Source organism: Pseudophryne corroboree, chromosome 7 (assembly GCF_028390025.1).
Source record: "Pseudophryne corroboree isolate aPseCor3 chromosome 7, aPseCor3.hap2, whole genome shotgun sequence".
Classification (NCBI taxonomy): domain Eukaryota; kingdom Metazoa; phylum Chordata; class Amphibia; order Anura; family Myobatrachidae; genus Pseudophryne; species Pseudophryne corroboree.
The window spans coordinates 373,385,745-373,412,849 of NC_086450.1; the positions used below are offsets into that span (position 1 = coordinate 373,385,745).

The 27,105-nt window shown below is 44.7% G+C and overlaps 1 long non-coding RNA gene across 1 annotated transcript in view; it reads right to left on the reverse strand.

The window, feature by feature from the left end:
• Positions 1 to 5,650: 5,650 nt before the first annotated feature.
• The window catches only part of LOC134943732 (uncharacterized), a 77,962-nt gene continuing 56,507 nt past the window's right edge, over positions 5,651 to 27,105 (reverse strand). Inside the window, exons 4-5 of the long non-coding RNA XR_010181711.1 lie at positions 6,721 to 7,328; positions 5,651 to 5,737 (exon numbers count right to left, since the gene is read on the reverse strand). This is a non-coding gene — a long non-coding RNA (uncharacterized LOC134943732). The remainder of the gene's footprint in view (positions 5,738 to 6,720; positions 7,329 to 27,105) is intronic.

The window sequence follows — 27,105 nt, forward strand, 5'->3', positions numbered from 1 at the left end:
GTGGTGTGTTCAATCTGCAATCTAATTTGCAGTGTAAAAATAAAGCAGCCAGTACTTACCCTGCACAGAAATAAAATAACCCACCCAAATCTAACTCTTTCTGCACATGTTATTATATCTGCCTCCCCTGCAGTGCACATGGTTTTGCCCAACTGCTAAAAAGTTTCCTGCTGCGATCAACTTGGAATTACCCCCAATGTTACTATGCCAAGGCTTTTGTGTACAAAATATTTTTTGTCTTCCCACCTCCATTTCTATCAGTTATTTTAGGGCATTGATTTATGGTTATTTCAGTCAGTTATTTCAGGTCATTAAATTATGGTTGTTTGTTTCTGTCAGTTATTACAATGTATAAAGTTTTCATCCAAATCCATCCAGTGGAAGGCCTAGAACAGGCTCCCTGTGTCAAAGTTCTGCCCAGCTTACACCAATGGGAGATCCGACTGGGACCCCAACACCCTAGTATGTCTTCTGTGATCCAATGTTGCCACACTGTGAAGTTTTCCTTAAAATCCATCCAGTGAAAGGCCCAGAACAGGCTCTCCAGGTTAAAGTTCTGCCTGGCGCATTCCGCCGTGAGGTCCAACCAGCCCTAACCCCCCCTAAAACCTGGCCAGGATCCCACTGGACCATCTCACATTTGTTTTATTCTAATTGGCCCAGTGGCGTCCGAATGCTTAATCAGACAAACAAGAAAACATACCAGATATATGGCCCTGGTTCTGAAAGGGGTGGATTTTTTAGTTTAAACCCCAAAAGTATTTTAAGTTGGATAATGAAGGGTATGTGTACAAAGTTTGGTCCAAATAAATCAAGCCATGTAGGAACATATGAAGAACAAACATACTGTACATACATATATACATATTTTCACTTTTATATAAAGATTACAAAAAGTCCACCATTGACACATATATGTCATTTAACATTTTATACAAGTGTTCTTAGGTTTGAGACCATTATCGATGGTGGGGACAGGTGTATGTTTTGGCACAGAATATATAATTCCAAATCTGACTGAATAGTTGAATTGTTACAGGATGGATGATATAATTTTGTATTGGTTCATCTATGCAGTATGATATACTGACTACCACATAGCCAAAAGCCAGTAGATTGGTCATAATTTAAAGTCACACTTTAAAAACACTAGAAAAGTAATAAATGGCCAGTAAGTATAAATTAATAACAACCATTCACATGAAATGGAAACCCAAATTTATATAAAGCCAACATATAAATACACATCACCAAATTATAATAAAGCTTCTAAAATCCATAAATTATTATTAAATACCAAAAAATCAATAAATTCCCTATCATCACTGAGCCAAGAGTGACAGCGGTCAGGCCTCCGCCAGATAATTAGGAAATAACTGCAATTACAGATATCACTGTGTGTGAGATCAAGATTTCAAGATTCCACATAGACCACCAGTCATTTTGTATGCCTCATGATAGGACAGGAAACCACAGAGATAAAGACAAGCAGTAACGGCACATCAATTGTTAAAACAGGTTCCCGGCAACACTAATGTCAGGCAGTAAAAACCAGATGTGAATGTTGTCTATCAATTAAAAAAATATATATATAAAAAATAGAAAATTACAAATATTTACCAACAGATAATATTAGATTATCATCCAAATAATAAAAAAATAAAACATTTGGCAGATACTGTTCAGCATGTACATTCTGTATGAGGCAGAACAGTGGCTGCTAAAAGATATATCATCAAGGCAAATCATTTGTGTAGTAAAGTTCCACATTTCTTGTGGCATAAGAGTGTGTCATGATAGAGAGGAAGGAGTGAAGACTAGTTATGCAGCAGAGAGTTATGTTCAGCACCAAGAGGAACTAGTCAGACGTTCCATAGCGAAATCTCTAATAGCTTTTTCACACAGATCCGAGAACCCGGGTTCTTGTGGGGGAAAAGCCAGCTCAACCCGGGTCCAGGTTCTGTGTGAATGAGTCAACCTAGGTCTTGGATGACCAGGGTCATGCCAAAAAGGCTGCCTCAGGAGCGCTTGGAGATGATGTCATCTTCAAGCATCCTGTGTGAACGGTGATGACCCAGGTCTTGGCCACGGTGTAAAAGGGGTAAGTATAGCTGAAGCAGCCACTCCGACCGTGTTTAGTATCCCAGGTTGGACACGCGTCAGAGTCAGGGCTTTAGTGTGAAAGGGATATAAGTGATGCGACAAGGTAGGGACAAAGTGCTCCAGAGTCTGAGACTGAGACACAAAGAGGTAAGTCTAGTGGTACAGACAATAGAGTGCGTGAGAGACTGTAAATACCCATTCTGTAGTTACAGATCAACTTAGTCCTCAAGGGGGCAATTTATTACGTCCAATGTGCAGATAAACCCTGAAAAACAATGCCACATGTTAGATAGCTATGGTGGACAGCAGTAGCTATCAGAGATATGTGTTGCGATCCCCAAATCTGTTTGCAAAAGCAGCCCCACAGATTTCTATGGGGGCTGTTTCAATACCAAATTTACCAAGCGATAAAATGCAAAGCATTCTGGACTTTGGCCCCAGTAGCTAATGACATCTTCAGATGTAGTGAGCCACTGTAGCCTGTAGGGGACTTACCGCAGAATTCTTTTTACCAACCCAGTGACGTCTACTTGCCCATACACCCACGTACATACAACAGAGGCAGTGCAACACAGCAAGAAGTAAAGTGATCCTCCAGAACTCCAATTTCTATTCTCTTTTTGTTAATTACTTTAGTGTTGTTTGGTGGTGATTATTTAGTTACAAGGCGGAGACTAGGTGGCGTCCAGGGAAGAAAATCCCTCATATTAAAACTGAAGGTGGTGGGGCTGATGCTAAAGAGTTGTTCTAAAGTGAATGTCACATATAATTAAATATAACACACCACTGCTCAAAGGACCCAAAGGATCTGCACCCCACACCGCAAAGTACCGATGTTCAGTACCTTGAGCATGTGCAGGACCCGTTCTGAACATGCACTAACGAGTCCTGTGATGAAGGAAACCATGCGACATTGGACAGTCAGTGATTGACAGTCTGATGCCATTTGGGGGCGGCAGCGATAGCATCACAGCCCACATCTCAACTAACCCTTGTCTGTCTAGGCATGTATACCTGCCTCCTCTGTTAACTTAAGTGTGTCTGCATATTTGGCCACACCTGCTGATATCAAAAGGCGAGTTCAATGCAAAGGCATCACTTTTTATAAAGCACTCCTCAGATCTGTGACCATACTATTTCTGCCATGGCTTGTTTCTTTTATCTCTAATGTAACCTGTTTTTTTCAATAAGTATCTAGACTGTCTGGGATTCTCTCCATCTCTCTAAAACCCTGACCTTTTTCTTGTTATCTGTGCTGCCTCCCCTGCCCTTGGATCCCTCTCTGAACATGTACATTATGTGTATAATACTCAGTCTGTCCTAACTCAACTGCCATCTAGTGGCGAAACAAGCAGTCTGCAACATGAGGATGTCAGTAAGTTCACCATTCAAGACCAGTTACCCGTTAGATTCCACTCTCCTAGTAGTGATGGTCATCAAAGGCCGTTCCATCGATGGTCGATGGATTTAAAGCTTCGATAGAAAACAACTGATTATTTAGCCATCGATGGCTGAGTGCTGTGTATGCACATCCCTCGGTCATCAAACCAGCTAAGTCAATACTTTCTCAACATTGAGTGCTGCTTTAGAAAGTACAGCATCAATGCAAATCATCGATGGCCGATAGCCATCCCTATCGCCTGGCAATCCAGCCTCAACCTTTAGCAGTTAAGTGGATCCATAACATCTTCTGCTGTCTGTGACAGGAACACTGGAGTCTATGTACTACGCCTTGGAGAGAGATAAAGTTGACTGAGATAAAGTAACAGCCAACCAGCGTCTAACTGCCATGTTACAGGCTATGTTTTAAAAATGACAGTGAAGAGCTGATAGTTTGGTACATTATTTCTGTCCACTTTATCTCTCTCCAAGGCTTAGTACATAGGCCCTCATTCCGAGTTGTTCGCTCGCTGCTAATTTTAGCCGAATTGCTAATAGGTTAAAATCCGGCAGTTCTGCGCATGCGTATGCACAGCAGGGCGCACGCGCTAAGCAAATTTACACAAAACTGTGCTATTTTACTCACAGGCGAACAAAGCTTTTCAGTCGCTCTGCTAATTGACAGGAAGTGGGTGTTTCTGGGCGGAAACTGGCCATTTTCAGGGAGTGTGCTAAAAAACGCAGGCGTGCCAGGTAAAAACACAGGAGTGGCTGGAGAAACGGAAAAGTGGCTGGTCGGACGCTGGGCGTGTTTGTGACGTCAATCCAGGAACTAAACGGACTGAGGTGATCGCAATCTAGGAGTAGGTCTGGAGCTACTCATAAACTGCAAGGAAATTGCTTTCATTAGCAATTCTGCTAATGGTGGTCATTCCGAGTTGATCGCTAATTTTTTCGTTCGCACAAGGTATTCGCAAAATTGCGAACATGTTGCATAATAGCGAATATCCGCCTCCAACGTATTTTTGCTACGTCCAACACAGTATTACACAAAGTAGGCGTATGCTAAATGCCATCGCACTAATGCGAACCCATCGCATTACCCCAAACCGCATCGTAAAAATACAAACTTCTCGTAGATTTACACATTCTTCTTAACATTGCACACGCTTTTGCTGAAAAACGCACAGCAATGGGGGTTTTTTCAAGTTAAATTACACCTTTCAATTCAAACTCAACAAGCCTTCCTCAATTACGAATCCAATTAGTGTAATGAATGATTGTGGTCATGACCAATTAAGTCTTCAAAGAATACCTACAGAACACTTTGTAGGCATAATTGGCCATTACCATGTTTGTTTATAAATAATACCCCTTTCACACCGCAGGTTGTACCCGGTAATTTCCTGTTTTTACTGGCTTCCTAAACGTTTCGAGCTGCGATGTGAAAGGGTCACCTTCAATTTACCGTTTACAAAATACCGGCATTTTGAAACTGTAAAAAAGCAGGGTCCTACCCGTTTCAGACCCGTTTAATTGTGCAGTGTGAAAGGGTCTGAAACGGTATTTGCAAGCCCCAGAAGGTGATAGGCTGTCTCCATGTGTGATCTCACCAGGCAGAAGCAGGAAATAAACATTTAAAATGACAACCACTGTTTTGTATGGGTGAAACGGGTTCAGTGTGAAAGGTACCAAAACGGTAATGAAATGGTAATATACTGGTTACAACATGCGATGTGAAGGGGGTTTAACTGCTCAGACCCGTTTTAAGAACCGTTTAAAGAACCGTTTCAGAAGCAGGTTTTGCGATGTGAAAGCAGCATTAGTGAAATAGATGTGTAAACTGTGCCTGGGCTAATGTTAAATAGCATATTTTTGTGTGGAGGTGTAGTGTGTGAATATATGTGTTTACATGTTTTTCTAAACAATAAGCTCCTAACTGACATAAATTTTTTGTTTGTTTGTAAATAATAAGATTAATAAACGTAAGTTTGATGTGTGATTTTTGTAAGGTAACCAATTTCTGCTAGGCAATATGCTGTTCCTTTGTTGCATTAAAAAACACAACAACCGCTTAACTGCAAATAATTTTTTTTATTTTTGAACATAATTTTTTTTTTTTGTAACAAATAAAAAATAGTTTTAAATTAAAAAAATTGTTGCAGCCGGTCAACATCGGCCAGCATGGCCTGCAAATTTGCCTTTAGGCTGGCAAGGATGCCAGGCAGGCATGTGGGATCTCCAACTGCACCATCTGAAATGAAGAGCAAAAATAAAAATAAAAAACTTACTCACATTACCTATTACACAAGCAAGCCACAAAGCACACTTTAATGGCAAAGGGACTACATCATGGATGTTTGAATGTTAAAACAGTAGCATACCAACACACAAGCATGCTCAGCAATGTTTGTTATTGTTAAATTAAAAATTTAAAAAGTGTACCACACCATGATGTACATTTACTAAGATGGGAGCTCTATTTAAGATGGGACGTTGCCCATAGCAACCAATCAGATTCCACATATCTTCTAGAAGGTGCTAAATAAATGAGAAGTTGAATCTGATTGGTTGCTATGGGCAACATCCCATCTTGAATAAAACTCCCATCTTAGTAAATGTAACCCCATGCTGGGATTCATTCACATCTGGAGTGAAGCAGACTTGTCTTTTTTGGTGTTTGCCCTGCATCATCACACTGCATATCAACATCTTCAGAAGGACAACATATCCTAGCATGCACACACTTCCTGAAAGCCTGCCTTACTACATAAGGTGAAACAGGTTTTTTTTTTTTTTTTTTTAAATAATCATTTTTTTGAGTGTAACTTTTATAACACAAATCATTGTGTCCTTAGCCTGGCTAATAAAGTGAAGCATGCGAGTTGAATGTGCAAATATTAGGAATACCCAGGCACAAGTGTAAAAGACCAACAACATACTAAACTCCACTCAGGTCAAACTGTTTCACTGACAACCTAGCACATATAAACCCTGTTGTCCTGGCAACCCTGTCGACCTAATGAGTGTCGATCTAGAGTGGACACCCTAAACATTGCAGACATAGACACTGTACATCTAATGATACTCACACAAATGTAAATGCAACATCCATACCATGATGAAGAACACAAACATTTTTCCTTGTGCCATGATTGGCCACAGTACAACACTGCATGTATTGGAATTTGAAGTTTAAGTAGGTAACAAATACATTTTAAATGTGTAAAAACTTACTCTCATCTGCCACATGTGCAGTACCCTGAAGATCCGCAGGGGCTTCTTCTGCCCATTCACTGGGTGGGGAAGGAGGCTGGATGGGGGAAGGAGGCTGGGAAGGAGGATGGATTGGGGAAGGAGGAGGGATTGAGGAAGGAGGATGGAATGGGGAGCTGTTTACAGAGGGTGGGTCTGATTGAGAGGGGGTGGGGGGCAGAGAGGGTGTTTGGGTCACAGAGGGGGAGGGGGCCAGAGAGGGGGAATGGGAAAGAGAGGGGTGGGTGGGCGGAGTGGTGGTTTGGCCTACAGAGGGGAAGGGGGACAGAGATGGGTATTGGTAAAGAGAGGGGGAGGGGGGCAGAGAAGGGTATTGGGAAGGAGAGGGGGATTGGGCCACAGAAGGGGAGGGGGGCTGAGAAGGGGATTGGGAAGGAGAGGGGGATTGGGCCACAGAAGGGGAGGGGGGCTGAGAAGGGGATTGGGAAGGAGAGGGGTATTGGGCCACAGAAGGGGAGGGGGGCTGAGAAGGGGATTGGGAAGGAGAGGGGGTTGGGCCACAGAAGGGGAGGGGGACTGAGAAGGGGATTGGTCCGGGCTTCCAGCAGCAGCTTGCCGTTGTGCTTGCCCTAGAATGACATATGTAATATTTAGGTTGTGGCTTTAAAAACTATAACAACAGCATTTTTCTATTACACTGTTCTGTCCCATGTTAAAGACACAGGGGTAAAATTACTAAGTTTGTTTTTTTTTTAAACTGGTGATGTTGCCCATAGCAACCAATCTGATTCTACGTAACATTTATTAAGCTGCTTCTAGAAGATAATAGATTGAATCTGATTGGTTGCTATAGGCAACATCACCAGTTCTAAAAAGCTCCCACCTTAGTAAATTTACCCCACAGAGCAAGTTATTGGGTTCAGTTGACAGCCTGTGTAGCAACTCAGTACACCAACATTCACTTTTTCAGAAGCACTTTGCTACACAGTCAGTACTGCTTGCCATAACCACACACACTGTCATGTTTGTTCTACAATAGTACATTGTCAGTGTGCTAATTTTCACACTATATAACTTAATGAAAATATTCAAGTTTTGCATTAAAAGTTTCTGCTAATAATCTCAGTGTTATTTAATGTAATATGAAACTTACTGCGCCTACGTCTATTGCGGATTTGTTGGCAGAGTTCCGCCAACAGGTCCGGTGTGCGATGGCGGAGGTCGCTCCAGCGCCTTTCCAGTTGAATAATTGTGCGTGAGGTCCGGGTGCGGAGTATGCGGCGGACCTCCGCGTAGTCCTCGCGCTTTATCCTATTGGGGATAAAGGGCCATGCGCGGCCTACGCGGTGGTCCATTACCGCAACCAACACGCGCAGCTCACGGTGGGTAAATGCAGCTGCGCGCATGGTGCCAATTGCGTTTTCCATATATGGGCTTATATTTATAGTGTGTGGTGGCATGTGATTGGTTGTAAATTTATGGTGTCATCTAATAAACTTTATTGATGTGTGCATTGCTGTGAAAGACAGTGGGTACAGTTCGCAATAGCGGAAATTCGCAGCCGCGGAAGAACAAGAAAACCAATACATACACTCACAATTACACTCACACACACTCACATACACACACACAAACACTCACTCAAAATCACTCACTCACAATCACTCACACACACTCACATACACATACACAAACACACACTCACAATCACACTCACACACACACACACACACACACTCACTCACTCACATACACACACACAAACACACACTCACGATCGATCACACACACACACACACACACTCACATACACACACACTTATAGAAAAGTAATTGTTACAATCTGTGTACTCACCACATTTGTCAATAACAATCAGCTGCACAAAGTCACAAAGTTTTTGACATTTAGGATCATATGTTGTGTCATTTGTAATGTAAACAGATGCATGGCATATATACATTTGTGGAACAAGGGAACAATCAGAATATTTAGACAAACATTGCATATTATAAATTTAAACAGGTATGCCTTGCACAACACTTAACTGGGCATATAATTAAAAATTTAAAAATAGGACCTGGGGTTACTAGGGGCAACATTACATAATATTAGATATGGACACATATTCCCAACAAATTTAAAATTAATTTTATTAAGTAACGTTAAGTGTAGCCTGCATTATGTGGTTCATGTTATTTGGTATGTACAAAGGAATATGTCTATGTCGATAAGATTTAGCTGATGTAGTTTATAAGTTGGTTTATTCACACTTGATTGCATTTGCTACTATTAAATAAATAATTACAACATGCATTTAACATCAATGTTTATTTTGCAAATAAAAATAAAAACAAGATTATTTGGGAGCATGTCAGATGTGTAGGTGCTAACAATAAAAATGTTATGTGTCCAGACAATTGCTGTTTGTAGTATTTTGGCTGAGCAGTGTTTGCTAAGTAATTGGACAACAGGTGAATTCATTGGCATAATAATTGCTAATTAGGGCAGTCACACTTGTAACAGTACTTCGCAAGTGCAGAGTAACTGCAGACTTACTCCTCGGCTGCGACAGGATAGCGAACATTTGTTGTGTACATTTACTATCGTATACACATTTCTGCTCAAAACATGCCTACTGCTGGTTGCATGCTCCCACACTAGCCGCCCACTTTCACGCACATTTCATTAGATAGCGAAGCCGTGCCTCAGTCACGCCTCCGTCACTCCCTGTTTTCGGTGGTGTAGTACGAGCAGATTTTCAGTTAGTAATTTTGCTCAAGCGTCGTATCGCTCCCTTTGCGCACGCGCAGTACAGCTGTAACGCATGCGCTGTTGGCGGATTTTCGCCGTTTTGCGATGCGGTGAACTGCTGCGATCAACTCGGAATGAGGGCCAATATTAGCAGAATTGCTAATCTTTCGTTAGCAATTCTGCTATGCTATGCAGCTTACTGTTTGCATTTCTGCTAAAAGTAGCTAGCGAGCGAACAACTCGGAATGAGGGCCATAGACCCCGCTGTCACTGTCATCTGAAATCTTTGGGGATTTCAGTTGGTTTCACTAAACAACCTAATGCCTGTCTGATGTCAGAGGTGACTTGCAGCACGTCTGAGGCAATGCTGAAAGTCACCTCTGCTCATACTTGACAATCCATGTTGGTGCTCAGTGCTTCCTTCTGTGTCCTGCACTGAAAGTCTACTTTGTTGGGAGAAGGACACAAAAGATATAAAAATTACTCTGGGGAACAATGGAGTTTTATATAAATACAGATATAATAGTGCAAGAAAATGTTCGCCCATCCCCCTTTTTTTTTTGGTACATATTTCTGATATCACTTAGCAAGGCTCATTTCATTTAAAAAAAAAAGGGGGATGGGGGAATATTGAAATTAACTCCCATTACAAAATATTGACTATTTTCACTACTTCAACTATATAAAATAATGGAATATATAACAACATGATTAAATATATAAATATATAAAAATAACCACTATCAGCAAAATAGAGTATAATCAGGTCTGGGTTTTAGGACATTCCTAAGCCTGTTCTTAGTAGCATTCTCTTTCCACAATATCAATACAGAAGTGCAGGCATACAATCAAAAGTGTTTGAAGTAGTCCATGTTTGTCTCTTTGTTGCCTAAAGTGATATATGTAAAACATTGCATTGTTTAGAAAAGATATATAAAGAAGTGTTACACTGTAAGGGCAAGGAAGCGAACTGAACCATCTTAAGAATGGGCGGAAGTGAATGCACACAGCCGCAGCAAATAAAGGCAGTGGAGTACTCCAGATCGACTACGCAGCCATCCTGACGAAGCCTGTTACCATGCGAAACGCGTTGATTGCGGAGTAATCGATCCCGCTCCAGTGACCGCACGGACGAAGACACGGAGCGGCGGAAGGTCTGCTGGCAGACTGAAAAATTTAGGTACTTTCCACTACACCATAAGGATCCCCAGACTGAAGTAGCAGGAACTGAGGTAGGCAGAGGTTAAACCTCAGACAGCCTGCATATCAATATTGTAAGCAGCATAACCGGGAAGGAGTCATTCTCTATACAGGGACACTTCACCTGCATTGTGCATTGCTGTTGAGACTTTTGCATACGGTGATACATCGGGCATTAGTTTATGGAGACTACATCTGAAGTGGACATAACCCTACACTGCATTTAAGCCATTAAGGGAAAGAGCATAAAGCAGCATATTTGGGATAGAGACTGGTTATACAGCCATTATAAAGATATCTCCAAGTGTACATTGCCAGTGGGGTAAAACGCTTTTTAGTGTGCCCACAGGCTACTTATATGTTTGTCTGTGTGTTTTTATGTGTGTAATGTCCATGTCTGTGTACCGGTACTAGAGAGATTGCATAGGAACTACAACCACACATAGATTATTCTTATTTATTTATTTATTTATATATTCATGAACTTAAACACATTTTATGTACATAGTTTTATTTATTTATTTATTTATATCAATAAATTGAAATTTTAAATAAGATTTCTGCCTTATTGTGAATATTCTTATTATTGTTAAGCGATATCATTCTCTAGCCAGGTGTTCTATAGTATACACACACAGTGTTACACAGCAGCAACCGTCTAGAAGGGGTTGTGTGTAGGAGTAGTGCAGTTCCTAAATCCCCCTTCTCTGTATAGGGCCATACTTGCCTACTCTCCCGGAATGGCCGGGAGGCTCCCGAAAATCGGGTGACCCTCCCGGCCCCCCGGAAGAGCAGGCAAGTCTCCCGATTTGCGGGGTCCCCCTTGCCCGTCCGCCCACTTAGTGTGTAAAGTGGGCGGTCCGGGCAGTCGATGACGCGATTCTTGCTGAATCGCGTCATCATAGCCATGCCCCCTGCAGTGTAATGCCGGTGATCGCGGCATTACAGAGCGGGGGCGTGGCTTAAAGGAGGTGTCACAGTGACCCCGCCCTTGCTCCGCCCCATCCCACCCTTGCTCCACCCCTGTCCCGCCTCCGGCCACCCCCTCCTTTACAGCACAGCCTCCCCTGCCCGCCCGCTGAGCCGACCTGGCTGCTCTCTCCCGCAGAGAGCAGCCAGAATATCGGTAAGTGTGTATAGGGCCAGTGTAATGTTATTAAGACTTCAGCACCCCTATATTTCACAGTACCCTTGCCCCTTGTACAACACAGTGACAGTCAGGACAGCAACACACATCTACAGCTGCAGCACCCGGCATTAACACTAGTGACAGCCAGGGCTGCAGGGACAGCCAAGACAGAACCTTTAACACAGCACAGATACACCACAGTGACTGCAGCAGCCCCTCAACAGAGCACACACTAACCTCACGCCACCACCCACAGAGAGACAGAGGTCTTTCTCCCTCACTCTCCAAGTACGGAGTATAAATGGTGGCAACGCGCGGCTGTTTATATGGGATCCAAAGCCCGCGAGAATCCGACAGTGGGATGATGATGTTTTGCCTCTTTCTGGTTTCTGAGTCTGGCGGGAAAAACCCGAGCCAGACTCGGATCCGGGCTCGGGACGTGATATTCGGTAGTGTTCGGTTCTCAGGGAACCGAACCCGCTCATCCCTAGTATACACTGTACATGCCATGAATTGACAGTGAGGACATTGGGCCTAGGGGGTCATTCCGAGTTGTTCGCTCGCAAGCTGCTTTTAACAGCTTTGCACACGCTAAGCCGCCGCCTACTGGGAGTGAATCTTGGCTTTTCAAAATTGCGAACGAAAGATTCGCAATATTGCGAAAAGACTTCTCTGTGCAGTTTCTGAGTAGCTCGAGACTTACTCTTCCAGTGCGATCAGTTCAGTGCTTGTCGTTCCTGGTTTGACGTCACAAACACACCCAGCGTTCGCCCAGACACTCCTCCGTTTCTCCAGCCACTCCCGCGTTTTTCCCAGAAACGGTAGCGTTTTTTCACACACTCCCATAAAACGGCCAGTTTCCGCCCAGAAACACCCACTTCCTGTCAATCACATTACGATCACCAGAACGAAGAAAAAACCTCGTAATGCCGTGAGTAAATTTCCTAACTGCATAGCAAATTTACTTGGCGCAGTCGCAGTGCGAACATTGCGCATGCGCAATAAGCGGAAAATCGCTGCGATGCGAAGAAATTTACCGAGCGAACAACTCGGAATGACCCCCCTAATTCAGACCTGATCGTAGCAGCAAATTGGTTAGCAGATGGGCAAAACCATGTGCACTGCAGGGGGAGGGGGAGGGCAGATATAACATGTGCAGAGAGAGTTAGATTTGGGTGGGTTATTTTGTTTCTGTGCAGGGTAAATACTGGCTCCTTTATTTTTACACTGCAATTTAGATTTCAGTTTGAACACACCACTTCCAAATCTAACTTTCTCCTCACATGTTAGATCTGCCCCCCCCCCCCCCCCCCCTTCATGCAGTGCACATGGTTTTGCCCATCTGCTAACAAATTTGCTGCTACGATCAGATCTGAGGCGCTAATTCAGACCTGATCGCTGCTGTGCTTTATCACACAGCAGCGATCAGGTCTAAGCTGTCTCAGCCTTGCGATTGCCTCTGCCTGATTGACAGGCAGAGGCGGTGGCTGGGCGGTAGGGGACGGGCCGGCAGCGCTTGGCCACCGTTTAGGCGGCGCAGTCTGGGCAACACAGAAGTACCCAGACTGTGAGGGGGGCGGGCAGCGGCGGCTGCGTGACGTCACACGCAGCCACTGCGACCCTCACAGCGACGAGTAGCTCCTGCCAGCGCGCAAGAGCTGCGCTGGCAGGGAGCTACTCTTCCAGTACAAAGCTTTTGTACTTGTGCGGTGGGGTGTCGGGCCTTATATGTGTGGCGGACTAGTCCTGTGCTGGGCATCCCCCCTCGTGTCTGTGTGACTGATCGTAGATGTGCTAAATTTAGCACATCTATGATCAGGTCTGAATTAGGCCCTGAGTTAGGCCCATTGTCGTCTCATGATACTGGGTTCATATCTGTGAGGAATCTCTATGTTCTCCCTGCATTTCTGTGGGTTTTTACTGCTCTGGGTAAAGGCAGGTGTAAGGTGAGAATCAGACCACTAGCACTACAGCAATGTAAACAGGGCATGGCTGTGGGGGGCAGGCTTGGAACTTTGTGTGATGGAAAATGAGTGTTGCCAGCGGGAAACTGTAGCGTTTTGTGATTTGATAAGTGGTGATAGATTCCTACTCCAAAACTAGCTGAAAGTTCCTGTGCTGCGGTGATGATGACTTATGTACTATGTACTTCCTCACCCCTGCCCAGGACCAGATTAAGGTTTGTGGGGGCCACTACCAGAGCCGGCCCTAACCAATATGATGCCCTAGGCAAGATTTTGGCTGGTGCCCCCTAGCACCACCGGTGGTTCCGTCTCTGACCTTGCACATCTTTCCCAGCACCATCACCCCGCACCCATAGCAGTCCTTATTTTGGTGTTTGTACCCCCTATATTTTAAATAGGAACAGTTCGCACATTTGGTGCTCAGCCCAAAAAGGGGTGTGTTTTTGCTGGCAAGGGGCATGGCCACACAATAGTTGACCCAATTCCAATTACGCCACACAGTACTGCAACTTTATTCATATTTGATCATGCGATAGTGTCCATAATTCATATTACATCCCACAGTAGTATCACTTTACCTTATAAACGTTATTCCTCACAGTAGAGCCCCTTATTCACATTACATCACACTGAATTGCTCCTTATTCACATTACACCACACCCTATTTCTCTTTATTCACATTAGATGACACAGTAGTGCCCTTTCTATATGCAACGCCACATAGTAGAGCACCTTATACACATAATGCCACAGAGTAATGCCCCTTACACATATGAGCCACATTATTAATGTCCTTATAAACATAATGCACCTTACACATTATGACAACCTTTATTAATGCCCTTTTACACATAATGTCCCTTACATATATGCCGCACATTATTAATGCCCTTATACACATAATGACACACATAGTGCCCCCTACACAGTTGCTGCACATTATTAGTGCCCCTATACACATAATGACACACATACAGTAGTACCCTGTTAGACATATGCCGCACATTATTAATGCCTTTATACACATAATGACACACATAGTGCCCCTTACACATATGTTGCACATTATTAATGCATTTTTACATGACACACACAATGCTCCTTACACATATTCCGAACACTACTGCACAACCAACCCACTCACATGCACATAGCACTCACACTGCCACTAACACTATGACCTCTGCCTCTGCTTGGATACAGATGTGTCCTCATAAATCTTGCCTCAATGCTAACGTCGGGCACCTTTTTTTAATGAAAATGCAGCTTATTTGCATTGCTATGTGGCTAGGATGCACAAGCAGATTCTGCTGATTAAAATGATATGTAGCATGCCTATATACTGTGTGAGACTGTGGCTGTATCTGCATATGAAATGCTACACACGGAATATAGGCATGCTGCATATCATTTTAATCAGCAGAAGCTGCTGATGCCCCTAGGCATATCAAATGCCCTAGGAAATTGCCAAGTTTGCCTATGCCTGTGGCCGGCTCTGGCCACTACAAATAAAATTGTCAATATGATATTCTGGCGATGTTATTAAACAGTATAATGCGTAAATACTCTCAGTACACAAGTATTAAACACACTATAGTGCCCCATATTTCATATTTGATACAGTGCCACCATTGCTGGGGATATAACTATGTCTACAGCTATAGGCTCCCACAGTGGCTGACTGTTTTGGCTGCGCAGTTGTTAATCCATCTTCACCCCTGCCTGAGACCCTGACCCATCCTCCTTTCCCCTGTGTTCACTACCAATCCACTCCTCTATCCTGTCTTCTTATTCCTCTACTTCCGATCCCTGGCTGAGAATCAGCACCCTCATCCGAAGTCCTCACCCATCTCTATACCACAGTGGAGGTGCAAGGATGTTTTAATGTTATGTAGGGGTGTGGTGTATTTATGTTATAGGGGTGTATGTGTTTTGTGTAGGGAGGCGTCAGTATTCAAATTGCCTGTGGATGGTGTATTGTGTTGTGTATAAGTGAGGATGTATTAAAATTGTCTGTGGATGGGCGTGGGCAGGTGTACAGTATTAATGTTTTGTGTGTGCAGTGGGTTATAATAATATTGTCTGTGGATGGCGTATTAATGGTACCTGCATTATAATACAGGAATTAAAATTACCTGTATTGTGATGCTCTCTGTATTATATGGCAGTCATTGATGTTCTCTGCATTATCTGGTGGTCACTGTAATGTTCCCTGTATTATGTGGCAGTCACTTGCTGATGTTCTCTGCATTTGTATTATATGCCAGTCACTTATACTCTGCATTATATAGCAGTCACTGCAGTACTCTCTGTATAGTATGGCAGTCACTGCGATGCTCTTTGTAGTGGATGGCAGTTACTGCTATGCTCTCTGTATAGGATTGCAGTCACTACAATGCTCTTTGTATAGGATGGCATTCACTGCAGTGTTCTCTATACTATGGCAGTCACTGTGATGCTCTATATGTGGTATGGCAGTAACTGCTATGCTCTCTGTATAGGATTGCAGTCACTACAATACTGTTTGTATAGGATGGAAGTAACTGGTGTGTTCTCTGTATAGTATGTCAGTCACTGCTATGCTCTCTGTATATCATGACAGTCACTGCAATGCTCTCTGTATAGTATGACAGTCACTGAGATGGTCTCTGTATAGAATGGCAGTCAATTCTATGCACTCTATATAGGATAGCAGTCACTGGGAAGCTCTCTGTATTGTATAGCAGTCCCTACAATGCGCTGTTGTGAGTGAGGTAGAGTAGTACAGACCTTTGACACTTGAGACAGAGTAGCCTGCATGCAGTAGGCACAGGCACTTTAATGTAACAGGACTAAAAATGGGTTTTGTCCTCACCCTACATTTCATTGTCAATGATTATTTTAATCTATTAACATGTAAAATTTATATTACAGACCTAAAAATGAACATCAGAAATAAAACAGAATCTTCACATACTCCTGTATAATAGACAGAAATTAGTGTCAGACTGCAACTTTATAAAAGCTCTGCTGGACACAACCCTGGTGACTGGCCGTACCCTATTAGTGAGACTGATGAAGCCCTACCATTGCATTCTTCCAGCGGGTCCTTCATGCGCCAGTCCAACGGGTTCAGTAGGAAATACCGGTGGCCGAGATGCTGACCGTCAGTATATCGACAGCAGTATCCCGGCAACCGCATCAGTAATCCGGCAGCAGGGTGAGCGCTAGAAAGGCCCTTGCGGGCTTTCTGCACTCGCCGCGCTGCAGGCATGGTGGCTTGCTGCGCTTGCCACAGGTTATATTCTCCCTCTATGGGTGTTGTGGATACCCACAGAGGGAGAATAGCCTGTCGCGCCGGTATTCTGGCGGCGGGATTGCAGCGCTAGTCGGAATTCAGGCGCCGTCACTGTGACCTCCGGCATCCTGACCGCTTCCCAGTCCAACACTGGTTATCTCCTCTGAATGCTGGCAGTGGGTAAAATTTCAGAGTCATCATACATGAATTATGCGTCAGTCCTAAACCTCTGCTGAAATGAGATGTCACATCAACATGTAATAATATTTTTCGGTTTAAAGAAACATTTTTGTTTGTCTTTACAGGTTTTATCTTGCTCTATAATTTGTTTTCTTGACACACCTATTAGTGTGGGTTTGTGTCCTTATATAATCTCTCCAGGGCTACATTTCCCCATGCTAACTACACAGTTTTACTGATGCGTGTACTCAGCCACAAGTAAGTCAGGCTGCCTGTAGAGGAAGAATTGACTTCTAACATCATTACTTAAAGGATGAGTATAATCATAAAAACATTTTAGAGAATTGAAATTAAAGATTGTAAAACATCCTGTAAAATGGAATGTTTGTAATACTGAAGCAGCTTTGGACCTGATAAACTCTTAACTTGTGTGGTGAAATAACATGTTTGTATTTTAATGAAGGCCATTATACAATAGTTGGGTCACCTGAAAGGCAGACGTATCGAAACCTGGGTACACATTGAGCAATGTTAATGTAGGACTGAACGGTCATATTTTATCCTTCATCAACATATTACAGGACGCTAGCGATGTTGTCAGGTTTGATGTGCAGCACATCAAACCATATCGGAAATACACACTGCCCGATATACACTAGTGATGAGCGGGTTCGGTTCCTCGGAAACCGAACCCCCCCGAACTTCACCCATTTTACACGGGTCCGAGGCATACTCGGATTCTCCCGTAAGGCTCGGTTAATCCGAGCGCGCCCGAACGTCAACATCCCGCTGTCGGATTCTCGCGAGATTCGGATTCTATATAAGCAGCCGCGCATCGCCGCCATTTTCACTCGTGCATTGGAAATGTTAGGGAGAGGACGTGGCTGGCGTCCTTTTCGTTTATTAATAATATTTGTGCTGCTTATTGCTTAATTGTGGGGACTGGGGAGCAGCTGTATTATATAGGAGGAGTACAGTGCAGAGTTTTGCTGACCAGTGACCACCAGTATACGTTGTCTGCCTGAAAAACACTCCATATCTGTGCTCAGTGTGCTGCATATATCTGTGCTCACATTGCTTAATTGTGGGGACTGGGGAGCAGCTGTACTATATAGGAGGAGTACAGTGCAGAGTTTTGCTGACCAGTGACCACCAGTATACGTTGTCTGCCTGAAAAACACTCCATAACTGTGCTCAGTGTGCTGCATATATCTGTGCTCACACTGCTTAATTGTGGGGAGGGGGGAGCAGCTGTATTATATAGGAGGAGTACAGTGCAGAGTTTTGCTGACCAGTGACCACCAGTATACATTGTCTGCCTGAAAAACACTCCATATCTGTGCTCAGTGTGCTGCATATATCTGTGCTCACACTGCTTAATTGTGGGGACTGGGGAGCAGCTGTATTATATAGGAGGAGTACAGTGCAGAGTTTTGCTGACCAGTGACCACCAGTATACGTTGTCTGCCTGAAAAACACTCCATATCTGTGCTCAGTGTGCTGCATATATCTGTGCTCACACTGCTTAATTGTGGGGACTGGGGAGCAGCTGTATTATATAGGAGGAGTACAGTGCAGAGTTTTGCTGACCAGTGACCACCAGTATACGTTGTCTGCCTGAAAAACACTCCATATCTGTGCTCAGTGTGCTGCATATATCTGTGCTCACACTGCTTTATTGTGGGTACTGGGGACCACCAGTATATTATATAGGAGGAGTACAGTGCAGAGTTTTGCTGACAGTGACCACCAGTATATATAGCAGTACGGTACGGAAGGCCACTGCTCTACCTACCTCTGTGTCGTCAAGTATACTATCCATCCATACCTGTGGTGCATTTCAGTTGTGCGCAGTATATATAGTAGTAGGCCATTGCTATTGATAGATACTGGCATATAATTCCACACATTAAAAAATGGAGAACAAAAATGTGGAGGTTAAAATAGGGAAAGATCAAGATCCACTTCCACCTCGTGCTGAAGCTGCTGCCACTAGTCATGGCCGAGACGATGAAATGCCATCAACGTCGTCTGCCAAGGCCGATGCCCAATGTCATAGTAGAGAGCATGTAAAATCCAAAAAACAAAAGTTCACTAAAATGACCCAAAAATCAAAATTGAAAGCGTCTGATGAGAAGCGTAAACTTGCCAATATGCCATTTACGACACGGAGTGGCAAGGAACGGCTGAGGCCCTGGCCTATGTTCATGGCTAGTGGTTCAGATTCACATGAGGATGGAAGCACTCATCCTCTCGCTAGAAAAATGAAAAGACTTAAGCTGGCAAAAGCACAGCAAAGAACTCACAAATCCCCAAGGAGAGTCCAATTGTGTCGGTTGCGATGCCTGACCTTCCCAACACTGGACGGGAAGAGCTTGCGCCTTCCACCATTTGCACGCCCCCTGCAAGTGCTGGAAGGAGCACCCGCAGTCCTGTTCCTGATAGTCAAATTGAAGATGTCACTGTTGAAGTACACCAGGATGAGGATATGGGTGTTGCTGGCGCTGGGGAGGAAATTGACAAGGAGGATTCTGATGGTGAGGTGGTTTGTTTAAGTCAGGCACCCGGGGAGACACCTGTTGTCCGTGGGACGAATATGGCCATTGACATGCCTGGTCAAAATACAAAAAAATCACCTCTTCGGTGTGGAATTATTTCAACACAAATGCGGACAACAGGTGTCAAGCCGTGTGTGGCCTTTGTCAAGCTGTAATAAGTAGGGGTAAGGACGTTAACCACCTAGGAACATCCTCCCTTATACGTCACCTGGACCGCATTCATCAGAAGTCGGTGACAAGTTCAAAAACTGTGGATGACAGCGGAAGCAGTCCACTGACCACTAAATCCCTTCCTCTTGTAACCAAGCTCCTGCAAACCACATCACCAACTCCCTCAGTGTCAATTTCCACCTTACACAGGAAAGCCAATAATCCTGCAGGCCATGTCACTGGCAAGTCTAACGAGTCCTCTCCCGCCTGGGATTCCTCCGATGCATCCTTGAGTGTAACGCCTACTGCTGCTGGCGCTGCTGTTGTTGCTGCTGGGAGTCAATCGGCATCCCAGTGGGGAAGTGGAAGACCACTTGTACTACTTCCAGTAAGCAATTGACTGTCCAACAGTCCTTTGCGAGGAAGATGAAATATCACAGCAGTCATCCTGCTCCAAAGCGGATAACTCAGGTCTTGTCAGCCTGGGTGGTGAGAAACGTGGTTCCGGTATCCACCGTTAATTCAGAGGCAACTAGAGACTTGATTGAGGTACTGTGTCCCCAGTACCAAATACCATCTAGGTTCCATTTCTCTAGGCAGGCGATACCAAAAATGTACACAGACCTCAGAAAAAGAGTCACCAGTGTCCTAAAAACTGCAGTTGTACCCAATGTCCACTTAACCACGGACATGTGGACAAGTGGAGCAGGGCAGACTCAGGACTATATGACTGTGACAGCCCACTGGGTAGATGTATTGCCTCCCGCAGCAAGAACAGCAGCAGCGGCACCAGTAGCAGCATCTCGCAAACGCCAACTCGTTCGTAGGCAGGCTACGCTTTGTATCACCGCTTTCCATAAGAGGCACACAGCTGACAACCTCTTACGGAAACTGAGGAACATCATCGCAGAATGGCTTACCCCAATTGGACTCTCCTGGGGATTTGTGACATCGGACAACGCCAGCAATATTGTGCGCGCATTACATCTGGGCAAATTCCAGCACGTCCCATGTTTTGCACATACATTGAATTTGGTGGTGCAGAATTATTTAAAAAACGACAGGGGCGTGCAAGAGATGCTGTCGGTGCCCCGAAGAATTGCGGGCCACTTTCGGCATTCAGCCACCGCGTGCCGAAGACAGGAGCACCACCAAACACTCCTGAACCTGCCCTGCCATCATCTGAAGCAAGAGGTGGTAACGAGGTGGAATTCAACCCTCTATATGCTTCAGAGGATGGAGGAGCAGCAAAAGGCCATTCAAGCCTATACATCTGCCCACGATATAGGCAAAGGAGGGGGAATGCACCTGACTCAAGCGCAGTGGAGAATGATTTCAACGTTGTGCAAGGTTCTGCAACCCTTTGAACTTGCCACACGTGAAGTCAGTTCAGACACTGCCAGCCTGAGTCAGGTCATTCCCCTCATCAGGCTTTTGCAGAAGAAGCTGGAGACATTGAAGGAGGAGCTAAAACAGAGAGATTCCGCTAGGCATGTGGGACTTGTGGATGGAGCCCTTAATTCGCTTAACCAGTATTCACGGGTGGTCAATCTGTTGAAATCAGAGCACTACATTTTGGCCACCGCGCTTGATCCTAGATTTAAAACCTACGTTGTATCTCTCTTTCCGGCAGACACAAGTCTGCAGAGGTTCAAAGACATGCTGGTGAGAAAATTGTCAAGTCAAGCGGAACGTGACCCGTCAACAGCTCCTCCTTCACATTCTCCCGCAACTGGGGGTGCGAGGAAAAGGCTAAGAATTCCGAGCCTACCCGCTGGCGGTGATGCAGGGCAGTCTGGAGCGAGTGCTGACATCTGGTCCGGACTGAAGGACCTGCCAACGATTACTGACATGTCGTCTACTGTCACTGCATATGATTCTGTCACCATTGATAGAATGGTGGAGGATTATATGAGTGACCGCATCCAAGTAGGCACGTCAGACAGTCCGTACGTATACTGGCAGGAAAAAGAGGCAATTTGGAGGCCCTTGCAGAAACTGGCTTTATTTTACCTAAGTTGCCCCCCCTCCAGTGTGTACTCCGAAAGAGTGTTTAGTGCAGCCGCTCACCTTGTCAGCAATCGGTGTACGAGGTTACTTCCAGAAAATGTGGAGAAGATGATGTTCATCAAAATGAATTATAATCAATCCCTCCGTGGAGACATTCACCAGCAATTGCCTCCAGAAAGTACACAGGGACCTGAGATGGTGGATTCCAGTGGGGACGAATAAATAATCTAGCCTCTGTAGAGCCAGTTTGTACAAGGAGAGATTGATTGCTTCTTTTTTGGTGGGGGCCCAAACCAACCAGTCATTTCAGTCACAGTCGTGTGGCAGACCCTGTCGCTGAAATGATGGGTTTGTTAAAGTGTGCATGTCCTGTTTATACAACATAAGGGTGGGTGGGAGGGCCCAAGGACAATTCCATCTTGCACCTCTTTTTTCTTTCATTTTTCTTTGCATCATGTGCTGTTTGGGGACAATTTTTTTGAAGTGCCATCCTGCCTGACACTGCAGTGCCACTCCTAGATGGGCCAGGTGTTTGTGTCGGCCACTTGTGTCGCTTAGCTTAGTCACACAGCGACCTTGGTGCGCCTCTTTTTTTCTTTGCATCTTGTGCTGTTTGGGGACAATTTTTTGAAGTGCCATCCTGCCTGACACTGCAGTGCCACTCCTAGATGGGCCCGGTGTTTGTGTCGGCCACTTGTGTCGCTTAGCTTAGTCACACAGCGACCTTGGTGCGCCTCTTTTTTTCTTTGCATCATGTGCTGTTTGGGGACAATTTTTTTGAAGTGCCATCCTGCCTGACACTGCAGTGCCACTCCTAGATGGGCCAGGTGTTTGTATCGGCCACTTGTGTCGCTTAGCCTAGCCATCCAGCGACCTTGGTGCAAATTTTAGGACTAAAAATAATATTGTGAGGTGTGAGGTGTTCAGAATAGACTGAAAATGAGTGGAAATTATGGTTATTGAGGTTAATAATACTATGGGATCAAAATGACCCCCAAATTCTATGATTTAAGCTGTTTTTGAGGGTTTTTTGTAAAAAAACACCCGAATCCAAAACACACCCGAATCCGACAAAAAATTTTCAGGGAGGTTTTGCCAAAACGCGTCCGAATCCAAAACACGGCCGCGGACCCGAATCCAAAACACAAAACCCGAAAAATTTCCGGTGCACATCACTAATACACACTATTGTGAGTGATACTGTATGTCGGTCCGATCCACCAGATTGGAAGACATATCGCTCAATGTGTACCCAGCATAATTCTTATTGATTTACATTACTTCTTGCATTTTGTTCTTGAACTAGAACTTCTTCATGCGTAGAAATAGGTTTATCAAAGCTGCTAGAGCAATAAAAGCGTACTTATTTCATGATATGGGCAGCATTTATAGAGCCATAAATGTATTTCTTTTATTATCAGTTATTTACATAGCACAAATATATTACACAATGGTTTACAAAGCAAATTCCTGCTCCATTGGAGCTTACAATTCTTATTCCTGATCACATGTAGAAACATGGGTTAATTGTGTCAGAAGCCAGTATGCTGTATTGTGGTTGGTGAAAGTTGGATCACAGCCACTTGTTGTTCAGGAAGTGCCCCGGCGGCCATGTTGGTTATGTCTCTGGCTAGAAAAGAGTATTTTCTCCAGTGTCTGGCAACCTGATGTGCTTTGGTCTTAGGTGTCTTACTGTAGTTGTGCTTTGCTCTTCTTGTTTGGCAGTGATTATTTAAGGTCTCCAACATATAAAACTACTGCTTTTCAATGACATCATTGCAGACCCATGGCTGAAGCTTAAAAAGGAATGGCCTTTTGTACTGCTATATTGGGCTCTCTGACAAATCCAAAAAGGTAGATACAAACACACTGTAGAACTTTGCAGGTGCAGAAGCTGTTGACCAGACAACTTTGTTTGATATAATGTATGGATCAAAGCGCCTAGAAGTTCCTAAAAATTTTGCACAAACTGCATTAATCTAACTTTATATAGTGCAAACAAAGCTCAAGTGCTAAAATATGTATTCTTATTTATAAAAAGTAGAGAATCTTGGTTTGGACCTCCCAAATAGATCCAAATCAAAACGAGTCCTAGTTCGGATTTTCCTGCAGTTCGAAATGCGGATTTGAAATCTGAATTTCTCATATGTACTAGAGGATGCTGGGGTAAACATAAGAACCATGGGGTATAGACGGGATCCGCAGGAGACATGGGCACTTTAAGACTTTGAATGGGTGTGAACTGGCTCCTCCCTCTATGCCCCTTCTCCAGACTCCAGTTTTGAATCTGTGCCGAGGCAGACTGGATGCACTCTGAAGAGCTCTACTGAGTTTCTCTGAAAAGACTTATGTTAGGTTTTTTATTTTCAGGGAGAACTGCTGGCAACAGTCTCCCTGCTTCGTGGGACTTAGGGGAGAGAAGTCAGACCTACTTCTAGTGAGTTTAAAGGATCTGCTTCTTGGCTACAGGACACCATTAGCTCCTGAGGGTCTGATCGCTAGGTATGCCTAGATGCTCGTTCCCAGAGCCGGCCGTCACCCCCCTTGCAGAGCCAGAAGTCAGAAGACAGGTGAGTAGAAGAAGCAAAGAAGACTTCAGTGACGGCTTCTGAGGTACCACACAACGATCGCACCGCACACTGCGCGCCATGCTCCCACTACACAGCGGCACTACAAAGTAAAGGGCGTGGGGGGGGGGGGGGGGTGCCTTGGGCAGCATATAAACCTCAAAGGAGACTGGCTATAGGGGACATAGTGCCCGGGCACTGTCCTAACCCCCGCCAGTATAAATATTTATTTAAAAATAGCGGGACTGAAGCGTGCCATTACGGGGGCGGGGCTTAGCCCTCACAGCTCACAACAGTGCAATTTTCTCTACAACAGGCTGTAGAGACGCTGTTCCTTCCTCACACTGCTGCATAAGTATCACGGTGAAAAACGGGGGAGGGGCATAGTAAATTTGGTGCAATATATGTGTGTTATAAAAGCGCTGCAGGTCTGAGGCATTGTTTAGTGTTGTCAGAACCATTGGTGAAGCGCTGGGTTGTGAGCTGGCAAACTCTATCTGTGTCTCTTTGTCAGACTTTAGGTGGGTCTGTCCCCTATATGCCCAGTGTGTTTGTGAGTGGTGAATACACGTGTGTCGGCATGTCTGAGGCAGAGTGCTCTTCCCTGGAGGAGACTGTATTAGGGACACAAACGGCTGTGGGAGTGACTCTGTCGGCACCGCCTACTCCTGATTGGGTAAATGTGTTGAATGCTTTGAATGCAAATGTGGCTCTTATTAATAAGAAATTGGATAAATCTGAGTTTCAGAACCAGGTATGCAAGAAATCTGTGGAGGATGTGTTGATACAAGTCCAGACACCCTCGGGTTTACAAAAGCGATCGTTTGCTCAGTTGGCAGACACAGATACCGACACGGACTCTGACTCCAGTGTCGACTACAGTGATACCAGATTAGATCCAAAATTGGCAAAGAGCATTCGGTACATGATTGTGGCGATAAAAGACGTATTACATATCTCGGAAGACCCTCTTGTTCCTGATAAAAGGGTCTATATGTATAAGGGAAAGAAACCTGATGTAACGTTTCCTCCCTCTCATGAACTGAACACTCTATTTGAAAAGGTTTGGGAAAATCCTGACAAAAAGTTTCAGATTCCCAAAAGGATTCAGGTGGCGTATCCGTTTCCCTCGGGGATAGGGAAAAGTGGGAGTCACCCCCCATTGTGGACAAGGCTCTAGCACGGCTGTCCAAAAAGGTGGCTCTTCCGTCCACTGACACGGCAACCCTTAAGGATCCTGCGGATCGTAGGCAGGAAACTACATTGAAATCCATTTATGTCACCACAGGTACGCTGCTCAGGCCAGCCATTGCATCTGCCTGAGTGAGTAGTGCTATCGAAAAATGGGCTGATAGCTTGTCTTCTGAAATAGATACCCTGGATAGGGATAGCGTTCTCTTGACACTAGGTCATATCAGGGACGCTGCAGCCTACCTAAAAGAAGCTGCGAGGGATATCGGCTTTTTGGGTTCGAAAGCCAATGCCATGGCAGTCTCAGCTAGATGAGTATTGTGGATTCATCAGTGGAATGCTGATGCTGATTCTAAGAGAAATATGGAGTATCTACCATATAAAGGTGGTGTCTTGTTTGGTGACGGCCTCGCTGATTTGGTATCTATGGCTTCCGCGGGTAAGTCATCCTTTTTACCTTATGCTCCTGCACAACAAAAGAAAACACACCACTATCAGATGCAGTCCTTTCGGCCCAATAAATACAAGAAAGGCAGAGGTTCTTCCTTCCTTGCTACTAGAGGAAGGGGAAAAGGTAAAAGATCACCAGCAGTGGCAGGTTCCCAGGAGCAGAAGTCCTCCCCGGCTTCTGCCAAATCCACCGCATGACGCTGGGACTCCTCTGCGGGAGTCCGCACCGGTGGGGGCACGTCTCAAACCCTTCATTCAGTTCTGGGTTCCTTCGGCCCTGGACCCATGGGTTTTGGAAATAGTGTCCCAGGGGTACAAACTAGAGTTTCAAGACGTTCCCCCTCGCCGATTTTTCAAATCGGCCTTACCAGCTTCTCTTCCGGACAGGGAGGTGGTATGCGACGCAATACAAAAGTTGTGTGAAAATCAGGTCATTATCAAGGTTCCCCCGTCACAACAGGGAGAATGATTTTATTCAAGCCTATTCGTGGTCCCGAAGCCGGACGGCTCGGTCAGACCAATCCTGAATCTAAAATCCCTCAATTTCTACCTAAGAAAATTCAAATTCAAGATGGAATCTCTCCGGGCAGTGATCTCCAGTCTGGAGGAAGGGGATTTTATGGTGTCGGTGGATATAAAGGATGCCTACTTGCATGTTCCCATTTATCCTCCGCATCAGGCTTACCTGAGGTTTGCAGTTCAGGATTGTCATTACCAGTTTCAAACGTTGCCGTTTGGTCTGTCCACGGCTCCGAGGGTTTTCACCAAAGTAATGGCGGAAATGATGGTTCTCCTGCGCAAGCGAGGAATCACAATTATCCTGTACATGGACGATCTCCTGATAAAGGCGAGATCCAGGGACCAGTTACTGCAGAACATTACGATCTCCCTGACAGTTCTGCAACAACATGGTTGGCTCCTAAACTTGCCGAAATCACAGTTGGTGCCGATGATGCGGCTGTCCTTTCTGGGAATGA